Here is a 20,710-nt window from a genome sequence, read left to right as displayed (position 1 = left end):
GTATTTTATCATTTTGTTATGTATGTACAAACTTTGTAATGTATTTTGTTATGTATATATCAAACTTCGGTGTAAACAGTTTCACATATTTTGAAATGTTATATTTTGAAATTCAGGCAGGTTATAAAAAATTCTGGCAGGTTATTTAAAGTGTTTTGTCGTTACGGACTTAGTTTCGACGCTCGTTAGGCCCGTACGCGCCTTACGGACGACGTCGACTAAATAATAAAAAAAATATTATTTAGTCGACGTCGTCCGTAAGGCGCGTACGGGCCTAACGAGCGTCGAAACTAGGTCCGTCGTTGCCCGTTAGGCCCGTACGCGCCATACGGACGACGTCGACTAAATAATAAAAAAAATATTATTTAGTCGACGTCGTCCGTAAGGCGCGTACGGGCCTAACGAGCGTCGAAACTAAGTCCGTCGTTGCCCGTTAGGCCCGTACGCGCCTTACGGATGACGTCGACTAAATAATAAAAAAAATATTATTTAGTCGACGTCGTCCGTAAGGCGCGTACGGGCCTAACGAGCGTCGAAACTAAGCCCGTCGTTAAAATTTTAACGACGGGCTTAGTTTCGACGCTCGTTAGGCCCGTACGCGCCTTACGGACGACGTCGACTAAATAATAAAAAAAATATTATTTAGTCGACGTCGTCCGTAAGGCGCGTACGGGCCTAACGAGCGTCGAAACTAAGTCCGTCGTTGCCCTTTAGGCCCGTACGCGCCTTACGGATGATAAATTTACTAAAATGGTCCCTGAGGTTTGATGTGTTTACAAAATTAGTCCCTGAGGTTTGATGAATTTACAAAAATGGTCCCTGGTGTTTCCAGGATTTACAAAAATGGTCCCTGGTCAATTTCTGAAACACAAGGGACCATTTTATTAAATCCTGGAAACACCAGGGACCATTTTTGTAAATTCATCAAACCTCAGGGACCATTTTTGTAAATTTATCATCCGTAAGGCGCGTACGGGCCTAACGGGCAACGACGGACTTAGTTTCGACGCTCGTTAGGCCCGTACGCGCCTTACGGACGACGTCGACTAAATAATAAAAAAAAAATATTATTTAGTCGACGTCGTCCGTAAGGCGCGTACGGGCCTAACGAGCGTCGAAACTAAGTCCGTTTAACGACGGGCTTAGTTTCGACGCTCGTTAGGCCCGTACGCGCCTTACGGACGACGTCGACTAAATAAAAAAAAAATATTATTTAGTCGACGTCGTCCGTAAGGCGCGTACGGGCCTAACGAGCGTCGAAACTAAGTCCGTCGTTGCCCGTTAGGCCCGTACGCGCCTTACGGATGATAAATTTACAAAAATGGTCCCTGAGGTTTGATGTGTTTACAAAATTAGTCCCTGAGGTTTGATGAATTTACAAAAACGGTCCCTGGTGTTTCCAGGATTTACAAAAATGGTCCCTGGTCAATTTCTGAAACACAAGGGACCATTTTATTAAATCTTGGAAACACCAGGGACCATTTTTGTAAATTCATCAAACCTCAGGGACCATTTTTGTAAATTTATCATCCGTAAGGCGCGTACGGGCCTAACGGGCAACGACGGACTTAGTTTCGACGCTCGTTAGGCCCGTACGCGCCTTACGGACGACGTCGACTAAATAATAAAAAAAAATATTATTTAGTCGACGTCGTCCGTAAGGCGCGTACGGGCCTAACGAGCGTCGAAACCAAGTCCGTTTAACGACGGGCTTAGTTTCGACGCTCGTTAGGCCCGTACGCGCCTTATGGACGACGTCGACTAAATAATAAAAAAAATATTATTTAGTCGACGTCGTCCGTAAGGCGCGTACGGGCCTAACGAGCGTCGAAACTAAGTCCGTCGTTGCCCGTTAGGCCCGTACGCGCCTTACGGATGATAAATTTACAAAAATGGTCCCTGAGGTTTGATGTGTTTACAAAATTAGTCCCTGAGGTTTGATGAATTTACAAAAATGGTCCCTGGTGTTTCCAGGATTTACAAAAATGGTCCCTGGTCAATTTCTGAAACACAAGGGACCATTTTATTAAATCCTGGAAACACCAGGGACCATTTTTGTAAATTCATCAAACCTCAGGGACCATTTTTGTAAATTTATCATCCGTAAGGCGCGTACGGGCCTAACGGGCAACGACGGACTTAGTTTCGACGCTCGTTAGGCCCGTACGCGCCTTACGGATGACGTCGACTAAATAATAAAAAAAAATATTATTTAGTCGACGTCGTCCGTAAGGCGCGTACGGGCCTAACGAGCGTCGAAACTAAGCCCGTCGTTAAAATTTTAACGACGGACTTAGTTTCGACGCTCGTTAGGCCCGTACGCGCCTTACGGACGACGTCGACTAAATAATAAAAAAAAATATTATTTAGTCGACGTCGTCCGTAAGGCGCGTACGGGCCTAACGAGCGTCGAAACTAAGTCCGTCGTTGCCCGTTAGGCCCGTACGCGCCTTACGGATGATAAATTTACAAAAATGGTCCCTGAGGTTTGATGTGTTTACAAAATTGGTCCCTGAGGTTTGATGAATTTACAAAAAGGTCCCTGGTGTTTCCAGGATTTACAAAAATGGTCCCTTGTGTTTCAGAAATTGACCAGGGACCATTTGTGTAAATCCTGGAAACACCAGGGACCATTTTTGTAAATTCATCAAACCTCAGGGACCAATTTTGTAAACACATCAAACCTCAGGGACCATTTTTGTAAATTTATCATCCGTAAGGCGCGTACGGGCCTAACGGGCAACGACGGGCTTAGTTTCGACGCTCGTTAAGCCCGTACGCGCCTTACGGACGACGTCGACTAAATAATAAAAAAAATATTATTTAGTCGACGTCGTCCGTAAGGCGCGTACGGGCCTAACGAGCGTCGAAACTAAGTCCGTTTAACGACGGGCTTAGTTTCGACGCTCGTTAGGCCCGTACGCGCCTTACGGACGACGTCGACTAAATAATAAAAAAATATAAGAATTAAGTTCCAGGTTCTGTGTGAATTTAAAGTTCAGAAGGCTTTATACGCTGCGTATTGACCAATACGCAGCGTATACTAACTGTCAGTATACGCTGCGTATAGGTCAATACGCAGCGTATTAGTAGTCACTGCATATAAGAATTAAGTTCCATGTTCTAACAGCTCCGGAACGGAGGATAAACTGGTTAAGGCGTTACGGTTCTAAATGAAAGGTCACGAGTTCGATTCATGCTAAGGGCCGGTTCTTTAAAGAAGACCCCCTTTTATTCTGATTTTATATATATTTACACTTTGGTCCCTGGTGTTTCATTTTTTATAAAAATGGTCCCTGAAGTTTCATAAAATTACAAAAATGGTCCCTGAAGTTTCATAAAATTACAAAAATGGTCCCTGATGTTTGATAATTTAGATAAATGGTCCCTGATGTTTCCAGGATTTACAATAATGGTCCCTTATGTTTCTGAAATTGACACAAAATGTTTCCAGGTATGAAGTGTCAAATTTTACCAAGTTTATATACGCTGCGTATTGGTCAATACGCAGCGTATAGAAACCTGGCAAAAATTTGACACTTCAAACCTACCAAAATGACCCCAAATGAGCATCAGTTTTGTATACGCTGCGTATTGGTCAATACGCAGCGTATAGGGACCTTGTTTTCTGTGCAATGATTGGTAATCAGGCACTGAGATCTATGGTTTATCTACGCTGCGTATTGGTCAATACGCAGCGTCTAGGGTTTACCTTATAGGCTGCGTATTGACCAATACGCAGCGTAGATAAACCCTAACTTTTGCTAGGGTTTGGTGTGCCAATAGGCACTTTAGTGTGCCAATAGGCACACTCTTTTTTAATTATGTAGTAAGCTAGGAGATTAAGTCAATGTTAGTGGGTAGAGTTAGTTAGTGGGTCTTAGTCTTTATCCTTTTAATTTCTTTTGGGTATTTAATTATGTGGATAGGAGTTGGCTAGAAAGTCCAAATTTCTTAAAAAGTGTAAAAAGTCATAAAACACCATAATGTCAACCATAAAACACACCAAAAACCCACAAATAATATGATGAAGATTACTAAAACATCATGTATGTGGGTTTTGTGTTGTGTTTTAGATGTTAAGGCTCTGATTGTGGAATGACAAATATTATTGTGTTTTATGTTGTTTAGCATTGTGTGTTTTATATTCATAGTTCTCCGATGGTGTGTTTGAAGTTTTTATGGACTATTAGAGTTTGAATATGGTGTTTTAGTAATATTCATTCTATTATTTGTGAGTTTTAGGTGTGTTTTATGCCTGAAATTATTGTGTTTTATGACTTTTTACACTTTTTAGGAAAAACACACTTTCCGTAGGATCCCCACTCTAATTATGTATCTAGAAATAATAAAGCATTCTTTTACTACATAATACGAGAATTTTAGTTTAATCCAAGCACAAAGTAACAAAATATAAGAAATTAAGACGAATAATTTTAATATCTTTGAAGTAACCATGTGGACGACCTACCAAACATACTTAAAAATTAGGGAGGGAAAATTACGAAAATGTCAGTTGACCAACCATGTTTTTGAATTTGTCACGCTCTTGTGTCCATGGACGGACCTCTGAGCATGTAATGAGTTGGCGTATCATGTTGAAGAGTCCATGTATCAACCAGCAGACACGTGTCCGACAAGTTGAAGCGTCGACGACCGACACATCATAACCAAAAAGTTGGTTTATGCGCCCGGCTTTGAGTTTGGCTGACGCGTCCCTGTAACTTGTGTATGTGGCTTTGCCGACTCTTCCGAACGGCTTGCCAGACTCTTCCGAACGGCATGGCCGACTCTTCCAAACGGCTTGGCCGACTCTTCTAAACAGCTTGGCTGACTTTTCCCATTGGCTAGGGTGACACCTCTCAACCGCTTGGCTGAATTAGTTCTTTGGCTCGGCTGAGTTTTCCAATATATTTTTTTTGTTTTTTTTATTCTATTAATTATATCATTAAACGTTCCCACATAACTTATCTTGAAATATAACATAAAACATAAATTTTCAAAGTTAAACGTTACAACATAACTTAAATATTACAACCAAATATTACATAAACATTAGAAGTCACCGAGATTGTATGACGGAAAAGTGTTTTGAAATACATAATCTTGAAAGTCTTCTGGTTCAACTTGTATGGCTTCAGGTTGTGTAGACGATTGTTTCTTTGAACCTCGACGCAAAAAATTCTGGGAAGGCATGGGGAATGTGTAGGGTCCTTATATTCAAAGTTAACTAAATGATTAGACTTCAACCTCCCTGAAAATTTTACTTGGTCAATTTGTTTCATAACCATAGAACATGTTTTGTTACAACTAAATTAACTGATTTTCTGGTTGCATTTTTTAGATATCATATAATATACACGCTTTTGTTTTTCGTTTATAGTGTTGTTTTTTGCAGGTATCTGGGTATACGGCATGTACTCTTTGGAGGTCGGTCCATGGGTGACTGGGAAAAGATCGTTATGTTCCACAATGTTCACCCATAGAAACCGAGTCAGAAGTAAGATCTGATTAAGTGCAGTCAGGGGACCTGTGAGACCTTTTAAACTAATCAATTTAAAGACCTTTTAAACTAATCAATTTAAAGACCTTTTAAACTAATCAATTCAAAGACCTTTTTTCTATCTTTTGGGCATATCAAATCTATATTTTGATAGTCCCGTAACGATCCGGTTTCAGTGTCGGTTCGGTGAAAAATGGTGAGACGGGTGATTTTGAGCCAATAACAAAGATAAATAATTGAAAGATAGATTAAGATAAGATTGAAAGAAAGATATTTTTCATTGATAGTGATAAAAGATTACAAGATTATCATCCACCCCGGGTGAGCTCCCCTGTGGTGGTGGCTCACAAAATGCACCCCTAACAAATGAGGTGTAGTTTCTTATTTATAGACCCTTGAGCCTTGTCCTCAAAGCAAGCCGCCTCTTGCTTGAAAAACCTACTAAACACACTAAAACGCCCGCTAAAACAAATAAAAACGCCAACCTACATAAAAAATAAATACGCTAAATAACGTCGGTGTAATTGATAACATCATTCTCTATTTTGACCTAACATATTTTTCTGGTTCTTTTTCTGTTGCCACAACAAGTGTTGTTGCCACAACGAATTGAACGGACACTCACCAAGTTTCCGCCGCGTAGCGCGGATAAATCCTACTAGTTTTAATTAGATACAAAACATCTATATACATCAAAGCATAAATAACAAATAAATACATATAAAAAGATAGACTTATTGGATTTTATCACCCCCAACTATAGGCCTTTAGCCGTTGCCACCCTCAACTAACACTTTGACACCCGGCACCCCCAACTTGACTTTTTTGTTTGTGGTGGCACTACTCAGTTAAATCTTTATTAACTAGGTTTGTTTTTTATCCGACGTGACACATAATTGATAAATTAAACCTGATTACGTGACGAATGATGTGTCACTGACCATCATCTCCTTCTTTATAACACCAGACAACAAAACAAACTGTTTAGGGGTAAAATTATAACTTTACCATTTCCTTTTCATCATCACCAGATGTAGACGATGCACACAGTAACCCTTACATGCACTCAAACCCTAAGGGTATAAGGAGTGGTTAAACACTTGAGAGTGGCAAACTACAAAATCAACCAATGAGAGTGTGCCATGTCAAAGTGGTAAACTATGCTTAAAAGTGTTGTCAATGGTTAGACATTTGGTAAAGTGGTAAACTATTTTTATTAAAAAAAAGGAAAAAGGTGTGATTGGTAGAGATTGGAATGGACCCCACCCCACACTACTCTCTCTCTCTCTCTCTCACTCTCTCTCTCTCTCATGATTCCCGCATGGCAAGCCCTCACCGATTGATCAACGAAACCGTAGCGGCAAAGGGTCGGCGGCGGTGTTGCCGCGCGGCAAAAGCCTTTGCCAACACCCTTTGCCGCACCACACCAGACACCCTAAGCGTCTTCTCCAATCAATCTCTCAAATCACAATCATTTTCTGCATCAAATTCCTCAAAATCATCATGTTCTATGCTCTATTTCAGATCACCTATAGATCAGTTTGTTGATAATTTCAAATTTCGGTTAACTGAAACCCTAAATAACCACCACCACCACAACCACTGCTTCTGCGGTGAATGGCGGACTCAGTAGATGGAGCTCCGACGGATTCATGGGATGTTGCCGACGTAGACGCCGCCTTGAGCAGGTTAATGCTCTCTTCGAAGCGCAAAAGCAACAATTCATCGCCTTGAGCTATTAGGTTAAGGAACTGATCAATATATTTTGGAAGATGGTGAAAATTGTGTGTTGGTGATCTTGACATACATAAGGTTACAGATTTTGCAAGTTTAAAGATTATGTATGCAGCTTGATCTTGATTATAGTATTTGGATTTATAGGAAGTGAAAGACTACATATAGAATAATGGTAGGTTAAAGAACATGAGATGATGAGAGAAGGCTATAATTCATGGAAGGTTTTGTAAATGGAGCTATACTGCTTGCAAGTTTCAACATACCTTATTATGATGTGTGAATTATGCAAACAACAAGTTTTTCATCAATTAGGTTTAAATACAGATCACACTTGTAGAAGTGGATGTAAATATTATAACCTTTAGGGTGCTTACCCAAGTGACAACGTTGTGTGCGTAGGGGTTAGTAGGTCACAGATAACTGATACCTCATGGTCTCTCATTTAAGAGTGAGAATTGAATATCGTGCATTCCTAATGCTTAAACTTAACGCGTTTGGTCCTTTTCATTTTGATGCAGTCCCTCATATTACTTCATGGTCTCTGATTTAAGAGTGAGAATTGAATATCGTACATTCCTAATGCTTAAACTTAATGTGTTTGGTCCTTTTTATTTTGATGCAGTCCCTCATATTACCAGCTTTATGTTTTTTGAGAATCAATGGGTGTAAGACCATAACCACACAGGTAAGTTCTAAGACATTTATAACATGATTTTTGGCGGATATCGTGAATCAACTTTAAAAAATGAACAATCTCTCTTGTCCGCGTGGTTCTACTTATTACTTAAGGTAAATAAATGAGTGATCTAGTTTAGAGGTTATGAGCTGAATTTTGGTTAAGTATGACTCGAGCACTAGATTTTTCTCTTGGTTTTAAGTGCATTTTTATGTCTAGCTAACAAATATTTTGATTCTTTTAGAGTTCACAACTCGGGCTTACAAGAGGAAGATGCATTGCATGTTGGTTCCAGTAGCCTATTTTTTGTTGGAGGAAATGCCACGAGGTGCGTCCTTAAAAGATGGTTTCTACTTATTTATGTTTTGTTAAGTTTTAATATTTTTTTTGTTACAAGAGGAGAGTAGGTTGAGTACGTTTGATTTGAAGCAGGTAATATTTCTGTAGCATTAAATATACAAAATGATGTCAAACTTGTTATATGCTTTTCTCAAATAGTTAAATTGACACGCGTGTAGGATGAAACAAACTTAGGATTGGAGAGGTTGATACACAATGATATATCAATAGTAAATCAGGTACATTTTCTAATATTCTTTGATGCGGGTTTCGTGGTGTTACGGATAAATGGGTTGCGTAGATCGAAAGGTTCATTATGCTCTTTGAATTCAACAACACTTTGGAGTAATGTTAATGCACATTGGGTGATAAGTGCATGCCTTCCAATTGTTAAGGTCTTTATTGTACATGTCTTGAAACTTAGTCCAAGGTTTATCCTAGGATAATTTGTCCAAGTTTATGTCTAGACTTTTGTCAGGGGTTGTGTTTAGGCAAAAGTCGGGGTTTTTGTGTGGATTGTTTTGTCCAAACTTCTAGTATGTCATGGAGTCCATGGTTTGTCTTGTATGGGCTTTGGGCCCTTGTCTCCGGACAATGTGTTGTCCGGAGTTTGTCTTGTATATATACCTTTATGTGGAATAGACAAGACGACGATTCTGTGTGAAATTCTGTGCACCTTTCTAACCCTAATTATTGTGTGTGTGTTTTTTCTGGCGGCTACTGTGTGTGACGTCATCCATCTTCCTTATCAAGAATACTCTGTGTATTCTTGATTTTTCTCACAGATCTTTGCATTCTAGTGTTTCATCCACAGTGGTTGATTATCAGGTGGATTCCGCACAGCTGTTGGTTGCATTAGCTAAGTGAGATCTTGGATTAGGAGGCCTTACAAGTGGTATCAGAGCAGTGTGCTCATACTACTGTAGGTGTTTCTTAGTTTGAAGGTTTTTGTGAGAAAAGTTCAAACTTTGATAGGGTTTAGTGAGTGTTTATTGGGTTTTTACAAAGTCTTCATGGCATTCATACTGTGTTTTGGATATTTTTGAAAGATTCCTTGTTTGATCTTCAAAAATCTTGTCGGTGTTTTAATTCTGTGTTTGTGTTTCCGGGGTATTGGCGAACTAGTGTGAAGTCACACTAGGGAGATAATCCGGAAGCTGGTTCTTAGCTTGTCCGAGTTTCAAACTTGATCCGAATTTTCCTTTTTGGTATAATTGGTCCAAGTTTACCTCTATAGCTTTAGTCCGAGTTTGTTATAAAGTCTGAGTTTCTTATAAAGGTTTAAGTCCAAGTTTTACCTATACTTTATTTAGTCCGATTTTATATCTTCAGTACACTTGTCCGAGGTTAGTATTTGTTTTTAATAGGTCCCACTTTAAAGTTCTTAGTCCCAGTTTTGTTTTTCTTTAAAGAGAGTCCGAGCTTAATTCCTAACAATGTAGTGTCCGAGTTTTTTTGTTTGTGTTCCATTTCAGGTGGTGATCCGGGTTCAACACTCTGCTAATTTCTCAGACATTGCACTCCGTGTTTTCTCTCCGGGTTTTGGACTTAGAAAACTCTCCCAGTGACTATTTTTGCTTGGAAACCTACTGTTAACTTTCTATTTAAACTCACTGTTTCTTTCACAACTATTTTGAAATGGCAAACAACAATCTGACTGCAATGGTGCAAAACCTCAAGCACAATGCTGAGGTAGGGAGTAACGACAAACCTCCTTTGTTGATAAACGAGCTTGATTTTCCTGAGTGGAAGGAGCGTTTCGAAATGTATGTAAGAGCAAAAGACATCAAGATCTGGTTGTGCATCGTTAAAGGATGTGGAGCTACTCTAGTAAGAACGTTAACGATTGATACTTATTTGGCACTCACCGACGACCAAAGAAAGTTTTATGATTGTGAAGAGAAATCTATGTCAATGATTACGATGGCTATGACGCAATCTATACTTCATACTTTCCATAAGAGAAGTAACTCGAAGGAGTTGTGGGATAGCATGATCGAGCGCTACGAGGGAAATGCAATGTACAAGAAATGACGTCTTGAACGATTGAAGACTCAATTCGTTGTGTTTAAAGCTTTAAGGAATGAATCATTCGATGACACGGTGAACCGATTTTATCATCTGTTGAGCGAACTTGATCGTAGTCAAGAGGGTATCTACACTGAATTTGAGAAAGTTGAGAAGTTTCTAAATTACCTTCCCAGAGAATGTAATATGTACACCGCATTGATTAGAGAAGGTGTTCTCTATGAGGAGCTCTCATTGGAAGAAGCTGTACAAAAACTAAAGGGTTATGCTTGGAATATGGAAGATCAAGTATCAAATTTCGAGAAGATCCAAGATCCTCAGTTATATAAAGCTTCAAAACCGACGGATAAGGGTAGTAATGGAGTAACCGGTGTTGCCCTATATTCAGAGAATGAAGTTCCTGCAAGTGAACACACCTTTATAAGCAACAACGTCAGTTCAAGTGGAACAACAAATTCCAATCAAGGAATGTACTCTTCTAGTGGAGCTCAGAAATCTCAAGCAACAAACTTGAACATTCCAAAGTTAGATGCAAGCTACTTAAAGTTGATAGAAGAAAACATGAGCCTTTTGGCGTCCTTCATGACTGCCTACGAGAACTTCTGTCTTGGAAAGCTCATTGAACCATCAAGTCTCGATGAGGACTTTGACCAGATAGACCAAAACGAAATGGAAGAACTTGATCTACAACTTAATATGGCACTCTTAGTCCGTAGAGAGAAGAAATTTCTGTTGAGAACGGGTAGGAAGTTCATAGGAGGTCAGACGAAGACTCGAATGGGAGTCGACATGTCAAAGGTGAAATGTTACAACTGCGGCATCTACGGGCATTTCGCACGTGATTGTCGGAAGCCGAAAATGGAAAGATCTGACAGAGAAAGTAACTCTCAAGGAAACAATTCAAGACCTCACAACAATGCATCAACTACTTCAAACTCAAGTGCTCGTCCTAGTGGTTCTGAAAATCTTACACCTTCGACAAATAATGCTATGGTGGCTCAACCTCTACAAAATGTGACTGAGCCTTACGACTGGGGTTGTGCATTGGAAGACATTTCAGGAGCTATTGTGTCACAAGCCTTTATAGCTGAAATTGTCGACGAAGAAGTGTGTGAAGAGGTTATCGAAGAGTCTAGCATTGAGGAACTTGCAGTTGTAGCCGAGGTTTTGCGGAAGAGTTGGATTCGGGCAATGTTGCTGAGAATGAAGATAACATGAATGAAGAGTTTGTTGAAAAGTCTAACAAAACAGAAGATGGAGAAAAAGGAGAATGCTTTGAGTTCAACATCTCCACAGCCGAAATGCAGCAATTTGCGAATGCAAAAACTAAAAGGTTGGAAGAAGACTCCGTAGAAAATGAAGCATGTGCATTCATGGTTGGCATTGAGGTAAAATCAACTTCTGTAGATAAGCGGTGTGAAAGATGTGTAGAGTTTGTCACCAAGATTGACAGATATGCACTTCACAACACAAATCTGATTGCAGAATTAGAAAAATCCAGAGAACTCATTGTTGTTTTGTCTAATTCGGATAAAGCACACCGAATTAAGATAAAAGCGCTGAAAAATGATATCTCTGGATTTGAGAGACTTGTGGCACAGGGAAGTCTTAAAAATCAGGAATTAAGATCTGAACTTGAAATGAACCAAAATTGTGTTTTGGAAAAGAACAAAATCATTTAATCTGATTTTAGATTTGCAACGAAAAATTGAAAATATGGGGATTCATCTGAAGTGATGAATTTCTGTATTAACAGCCAACATCTCAAAAAATCTGAGGAAGAAATGTTCGGCATCGGTTATAAGAAAGTGCCTCCACCGGTAAACCGTAATTATACATTGATGCCAAGCATTGATCCTGAATTGGCAAATTTTGTGCCAAAGATCCTTCTGACGGTTGAACTGTAAAGTGAGTCAGAATCTGAGCCAGATGAGGCTTCTGACTCAGAACAGTCGAAGGTGAGTGAAGTTACAAAGAAAAATGAGCTAAATTTTGATAACATTGAGAATTTGATAAGTAATAAAATTTTGGAAATTTTTAATCAAGTTCAAAATGCGAAGTCAAAACCAAATTCACGTGGGAAACCCAAAAAGAATTTGAAAAATATCCCTAAAACTGAGTTTGTTAAAGGGGAAGATTTTATCAAAGAAGAAGAGAAAATCGAAACAGGTTCAAACTCTCAGTTTGTCAACCAAATTTTGAAAAAAATCCCACTAACGCCTCATCATCTTCGACCAATCATGAGGAACGTCCAAAGAATGTCGCGAAAGTTCGCAAATGTTATAAGTGTCGTGGGAAAGGACACTTGGCAGCAGATTGTCCAAATGACAAGGGTAAATCCCATGTTGATCCTGATCAAAAGAAACCTTTTGTTGAAAAACCGCAAAATGAAACAATTAACGTTGAAAAGAAAAACGGTAAAAATTAGAAGGTAGAGAAAAACAAAGTGATTAATTAAGAAGTAAAACCGGTTGTCAAAAAAATGTTAAATCACAACAAAATCAGGATCATGGGGAGAAACCAGTTGTTATTAATCGTGGTGAAGGATCAAAAAGTTCATCTCAAAGACATGATACTCGTGAGAATACCCCTCACAGACGACAAAATCATGTTACTTTCCAAACACATGAGAATGACCAATGTTCTGGAGGTTCGAACAACAACTATGTTAGACCTCAAGCACAAAACAGATTCGTGAATGACCGAAATGCGTCACCCCCCCCCCCCCGATTTCCAAATCAAAGACAGCATTCGGATAATCATCCACGATCATTCTCAAGACACGATGATGTTCCTAGATTTGGTAGGAATTTTGAGCCACCCAGGAATCAAAATTACGGTTACCAAAACTATGGAAGCCGAGGTTATGGAAACTCTGGTTATACCAACAGATCGTCAACTCCGTATAATTCACGATTTACGGGGAGTCATTCCAACAATTTCCGAAATGGAAATGGAGGACACAGAGGCGATGATGGTTACTTCAAAGAGTTTTCTTATGTTGACGAATCGGGACGACCCAAGACCATCATGGCTTGGGTCCCACACTCTAACTAAATTTTATTGTTGGGGAGTGATGAGCAGCTGAAGAGGGCTATCTATATTTGGTATATCGATAGTGGCTGTTCCAGACACATGACAGGAAATAAAGAGTTATTGAACAATTTTAAACAAATTCGTGGTGGTTATGTGAATTTTGCCAATGAGAAGGGTTGTTACATCACCGGTGAAGGTTCTGTGTCAAATGGAAAAATTACATTGCATAAAGTGAACTACGTTGAAGAACTGAAGCATAACTTGATGTCGGTGTCTCAAATCTGTGATAACAAGTACACGATGTTGTTCACTAATAAAGCTTGCTTCGTTTTGCGTCCAGGATTTGCTGTTCCTGAAGATTGGATCGTTATGAGGGCTCCAAGGGTGAATAACACATATGTCATGGACATGCGCCCGTTGGTTAACTCATCTGCTCCAGTGACATGTTTACTTTCGAAGGCGACTGAAGATCAATCGTATCTCTGGCATAGGAGAATGGGCCACGTGCATCTGCGAAAAATGAACCACTTAGTGAAAAACAACTTAGTGTTGGGGGTTCCTTTACGTAGTTTCAATATGCACAACAAATTTGAATCTTATGAAAAAGGAAAAATCAAACGAAAGCCTCACCAACCGAAAACTATTAACTCGATCCAAAAACCACTTGAATTGCTTCACATGGATCTTCTCGGCCCAATCCATGTTGCTTGCATTGGTGGGATGTCCTATTGCCTAGTTGTCACTGACGATTTCTCACGATACTCGTGCGTATTTTTCTTAAAAACAAAGGACCAAACTGCTGGTATTTTAAGAGATCTGTTCAAACAACTTGAGAAAAATTATTCACTTCCTGTTAAGAAAATCCGAAGTGACAACGACACTGAGTTTAAAAAATCATTATATGGATGTATTATGTCGGGAAATGGGAATAGTTCATCAGTTCAGCGCTCCATATGTTCCTCAACAGAACGGAGTTGCAGAACGGAAGAATCGTACCCTAATTGAGGCGGCCCGAACTATGCTTTCTGAATCAAAATTGCCAATTTTCTTCTGGGCCGAGGCGGTAGACACTGCATGTTATGTGTTAAATCATGTGCTTATGGTCAAAAGAGAAGATAAAATGTGTTATGAATTGCTTGAAAACAAGAAACCGAACTTATCTGGTTTTCAACCTTTTGGGATCAAGTGTGTTATCAAACGCACCAAAGATACTCCTAAAATGGGGGAAGTTGGAGAAGTTGGGTTCTTTTTGGGATATGCCAATGGAACTCCAAACAAACGCGTTTATAACATTAAGAAGCGTACAGTGGAGATCGTGTTTGATATAACTCCTTTGAGTTATGATCCCCCACCGTTTGGCCTGTAAACGAACCGAACGAACACGAACATAGGCATGTTCGTGTTCGTTCATTTAACTTTAACCGAACACGAACACGAACATATAATCGAACACATATTTTTGTTCATGTTCGTTCATTAAGAACTCGGGCATGTTCGTGTCTGTTTATGTTCGTTCGTTTAAAGCCTAAACGAACAGTTCACGAACATAAACGAACATAAAAAAAATTAATTGAACATATTTGAATAAACATAAATTAACATGGTTGAAGAAACAAGTCTAATATATTACATTTTATCCGAAAACACATCTAAATAACGGTTCATAGATATACTAACTAGTTATATTTATATAACTAGTTGAAAAACCTAATATTTATTTATATAAATATAACTATTTATGTATTTATTAAAATCTAAACGAACATAAACGAACATAAATAAATGAACGTTCACGAACATAAATGAACGAACATAAAATAATGTTCATGAACATAAATGAACGAACATAAGGTGTGTTCATGTTCGTTCGTTTATTAAATAAACGAACATAAACGAACTTCCCGCTGAACAAGTTCATGAACAGTTCATGAACGTTCGGTTCGTTTACAGGCCTATCCACCGTCTGAATTCGGTCCTAAAAGCGGTTATGATTATGATAAATTATTTGATTCATTTGATCTTCCTGATGTTTCAGAAGAAGATTCGGAGGTTGTATACACACATCTTGTGAACAAAGATGAAGTGGATGCGAGCTGGAGAGCAAGTATTCTTACTAATGTGTCTCCGAATGTTCCAGTCACTGATTCTTCAATCGTAAACGAAGTTGTTGCTGAGCAGATCCCCAATGCAGCTGCTCAAACTACAAGTGGTGATCTTTACGTTGATTTTTCAGCATATCCAAATGTTAATGCGTCTTCTGGAAATGATCAAGCTTCTAGTAGTAATGCAAATGTTGAGGGGGAGATTCAATCGAATTTGGGAAACAATCTTCAAGCTCCGGCAATCCCAGTTCCAAGAACAAATATTCATCATCCTGATGATAATATTATTGGGAATCCAAATGCGGGAGTGCAAACGCGAAGGAGTATTTCAGAGATGCAGTATCTGTTCTCTGCTATCAAGAAGGAAGAAATCTATAATCTTAGCCTACATGAATGTTTTATCTCTCAGATAGAGCCGAAGAACTATCAGATGGCTCTAAAGGATAATTCTTTGTGTGAGGCGATGCAAGAAGAGTTAGCTCAGTTCGACAAGTTAAAGGTGTGGAATTTGTTCGATCTTCCAAAGGGCCAACATGCAATCAACACGAAATGGGTTTTCAAGTGCAAGAAAGACGATAAGGGTGTTGTCGTCAGAAACAAAGCACGGTTGGTTGTTCAAGGCTTCAATCAAGAGGAAGGGATTGATTATACAGAAGTTTATGCACCGGTGGCAAGACTGGAAGCCATTCGTCTGTTTCTAGCTTTTGTTGCTCACATGCGCTTCAAAGTCTATCAGTTGGATGTGAAAAGCGCGTTCCTTTACGGGAAATTGCATGAAACTATTTATGTATCCCAACCACCGGGTTTCGAAGCTCTAGGGTCTGAGAACAAAGTCTATCTGTTGGACAAAGCTCTCTACGATCTCCATCGGGCTCCTCGGGCGTGGTACGAGACTTTATCAAGACATCTATTGGAGCACGGGTTCTCGCATGGCGCGATTGACTCCACACTGTTCATATTGAAGAAAGGGGGAGATTTTTTGATCGTGCAAATTTACGTTGATGACATAATTTTTGGTTCTTCAAATGAAGAATTGTGTCATGAGTTCGAGGTGGTGATGAAGTCAAAATTTGAAATGAGCGCGATGGGCGAGTTAGCGTTCTTTCTAGGTCTTCAAGTGAGTCAAGAAAAAACCGGGATGTACGTGCATCAGACGAAGTATGTCCACGAGATTCTCAAAAGATTTGGATTGGAAGATAGCTTACCCTATGACACGCCTCTCCCGATAAATCCCAAGCTTTCACCCGATAAGGAGAAAGATCCTGAAGTGGATCCGACTCTATATCGAGCAATGATAGGTTCACTAATGTACTTTACTGCTTTACGACCAGATATTATGTTTTCTGTTTGTTTGTGTGCCAGGTTCCAATCAACTCCGAAAGAGTCTCACATGAAAGTGGTCAAGCGTATCTTCAGATATTTGAAAGGGACGCCTAAGCTTGGATTGTGGTATCCAGCTGAAGGTGGTCTGGATTTGCTGGCGTATGCTGACGCAAACTTCGGAGGGTGCCCGATGAACAGAAAGTCAACCTCTGGCGGTGCACAACTTCTTGGGAACCGTCTTGTCTCTTGACAATGCAAAAAGCAAGTTGCCGTTTCGTTATCCACGTGCGAGGCCGAGTACATTGCTGCATCAAGCTGTTGTGCTCAGGTATTGTGGATTCAACAGCAAATGAGGGACTACGGTTTGAATTTTACTCGAACTCCTATTCTTGTCGATAACAACTCTGCCATTTCCATAACTAACAATCCAGTTAATCACTCACGCACTAAGCACATAGATGTTAGGCATCATTTCATTCGCGACTATGCTGAGAAGGGTTTAATAGAAGTGGTTAGGGTAGACACCTTGGATAATCTTGCCGACCTATTTACGAAGACATTTGATCGGGCTAGATTTGAAAATCTGGTCCGAATGATCGGCATGATCAACCCCGAGTAAAATGCTTTTCAAAACTCGCATAGAAACGTTATTTTATGTTTTATGTACAGTTCTTACCGCTTTTCAAAAAAAAATTGAAAAACTCCAAAAATATTTTACTTAGTTGTAGGATAAATTTTAAGAAAAATACAAAAACATTTGAAAAATATAAAATGAAGTCGTGTTGAGATATGTGGGAAATGATAGTACATCGGTTAGTCGTATCTGGTGCAGGATTATAGTAATATATATAATTAACCGTTAACTGTAACAGCTTCATTATACATTGCTTCGGTAGGTTTTACGCGTCAATAAGAACCTGTTTTTGGTATATAAACATAATGAACTGCGTAACTTGTGTGGTACATCTCTCGGATATATGGCCATGGTACCGTAATTTCGTTTGATAGATTGCCGAGGTTCTGAAATACGTTGTTTATCATCTGGGTGTCATGGTTGTTTCTTTACCGAAAACAACGGGGACGCAAGTCTAGAACTTCCATGATACCATACATACGTGTAAATATCATTCATACGTATATATAATACATGATGCATTCGACCTCAATAAGTGATAAACAATCACATGTCCCACAAAATATGTGATAATATATCACAGCTCTTACGCGGGAGTCAAGTTCGTCTCTTTGTCCGTACGATGGTACTAACCTGCTCACGGACTTGCTCCTGTGCCCTCATGCATCTGAAAATCAAGTTCCTCATCAATAAGTGATTCTATCACATAGGGCTTGTTTTCAATTCTAAATAAGTGAGTATCTCACATCATTTTATACGCCAAAATAGATGATAAATGGTATACTCACCAGTAAGATGAGCTCTCGTGCATACCTTGATACGGGAGTATATTCTGAGGTGGGTAAACATAGTTACAATCAGTTATTAACACACTTAATCGCATATCTCGAAAGCAGTGTTCGAAAGCGTGCTAAAGCTTAAGTGGACCACAATACCGTTGAACGTCTTGAACTGTTAATATCATTCTAAAACCGTAAACTGAAATACTATGCTTCTTGTGTTGGATATTGACAGAAAAACCGATATGATCCCTTTGCTCCGATTTCACAAAAAGATAACTAGTGTAAATACGTTCATAGGTTTAACTTCTTTTTCAGTCAAAAATTGAAAAACAACAAAAAGATTTTGCTTTCTTGTTTCTATGTGCGAGTTATCATTCTGAAAATTCTCTAAGGGTTGTGAATATTCTTTAATAAGGCGTTAAACACTAGGTTCGGTAACTTAAAAATAGGTCTTTTTCATAAAAATCGGTCGTGCAAGATACATTTAAGTGTGTGTGTGAAACTTCGTCATTTTAAAGGGTTCTATAAAATTTTGTTCCAAGTAGTGATATTTTCCTTTTCAAAATTTTTATGTTCTGGAGTGAAAGGATTGTTTTTGAAAGTTTTATAATTTTTTTTTAATTTCGAAAATTATCTTGATAATTAATATTCAAAATTAATATCGATCAAAGTTTGGAAAACAAAATATCGAGGTTTCAAGTCATTGTTTCAAGTCCGAGTTTTATTATATAAACCTCGTCCGAGTTTTTGTAAGTATTTAAGGATTTTAGGTTCAGAGCTTCTCCTCTCTCATTCAAATTCAAAGTCTCAGAAGAAACAAACCCTGCGTCGACCCCTTCTCTTCCCTCAGTTCACTGTTCTTTCAAATCTCTTTCACTTGTGTTTAGATCCATAAATCTTCTTCAAGGTATGTGTTTCTACACTCATAACATCTCCATTGTCTCAAATTTTGGTAAGAATCTAACAAAAAGATTTTGCTTTCTTGTTTCTATGTGCGAGTTATCATTCTGAAAATTCTCTAAGGGTTGTGAATATTCTTTAATAAGGCGTTAAACACTAGGTTCGCTAACTTAAAAAAAGGTCTTTTTCATAAAAATCGGTCGTGCAAGATACATTTAAGTGTGTGTGTGAAACTTCGTCATTGTAAAGGGTTCGATAAAATTTTGTTCCGAGTAGTGATATTTTCCTTTTCAAAATTTTTATGTTCTGAAGTGAACGGATTGTTTTTGAAAGTTTTATATTTTTTTTTAATTTCGAAAATTATCTTGATAATTAATATTCAAAATTAATATCGATCAAAGTTTGGAAAACAAAATATTGAGGTTTCAAGTCATTGTTTCAAGTCCGAGTTTTATTATATAAACCTCGTCCGAGTTTTTGTAAGTATTTAAGGATTTTAGGTTCAGAGCTTCTCCTCTCTCATTCAAATTCAAAGTCTCAGAAGAAACAAACCCTGCGTCAACCCCTTCTCTTCCCTCAGTTCACTGTTCTTTCAAATCTTTTTCACTTGTGTTTAGATCCATAAATCTTCTTCAAGGTATGTGTTTCTACACTCATAACATCTCCATTGTCTCAAATTTTGGTAAGAATCTTGATTTCTAGGGCTTGGATTCTAATCTTGGTTGAACTTTGTGTTCTTATTTCTTGTTAATTCATGCTTAAATGTTCTTTCCTTGTTGAATGTTGTTGATAATTGATGTTAGTGAACTATTTTGAAGTTAGGGTTTTGTGAGAAAATTTGGGGGTTTTGTGTTTGGCTTCAAGAACTTGGTGTTCTTGAGATTGGGGGTTTTGAATCTTGAAGTAAGTTTGAATGTTTGAGTTAATTTTGCGATTTGTTGGTTGAAACCTTGCTTATTTGTGTTTAAAATATGCCTGTTTTTTGATGAAGTTTAAGTAGGAGTTCTTGATTGGTGTTCTTGGCGCGAAATTTGGCTGTTCGATATCTTTTTGAAAAATTACTTTTTGATCCGCTTTGAAAAGGATTGTTCTTGTTTGTAATGTTTAAGTCTTTGAGATTCAAGTTTTTTTCCCTTTTCGTGAGTACGTAGGGATAAAGCTTGAGTCAATGATAAGATCTTAAACTTTTGTTCTAGGATTTCATCGATGATTCAACTCAGGGTTCCGAGTTTCATTGATAATTTAACTATTCCGTTCTGTTTTTTTAATCAGATTATGGTCCGGGTTTTATGAAGTGAACCAGTCAGAGTTCGTATGGTCTTGAAAGGTTGTTTTGGTATGGTCAGAGTTTTCAATAAACAATTTCAGAGTCTAGTCTTTGTTGAAAGATAAAAATTGTTCCGGGTTTTGCTTTGTTTTGTTCCGAGTTTTAGCAGTTTCAGTATCCGAGTTTTGGTCAAATTCAGTTCCGAGTTCTTTAACAGTATCCGAGTTTTGGTCAACTTCAGTTCCGAGTTTTCATTTAACAGGATCCGAGATCTTTTCAAATTCAGTTCCGTCTTGATAAACAACCTGAGGATCAAAACCAAACAGTTCCGAGTTTTCATTTAACAAGTATCCGAGTTTTCGTCAGAGTTATCATCTGTCAGA

The sequence above is a fragment of the Helianthus annuus genome, chromosome 2 (genome assembly GCF_002127325.2).
Source record: "Helianthus annuus cultivar XRQ/B chromosome 2, HanXRQr2.0-SUNRISE, whole genome shotgun sequence".
NCBI lineage: Eukaryota > Viridiplantae > Streptophyta > Magnoliopsida > Asterales > Asteraceae > Helianthus > Helianthus annuus.
This window is presented reverse-complemented; position numbering follows the sequence as displayed.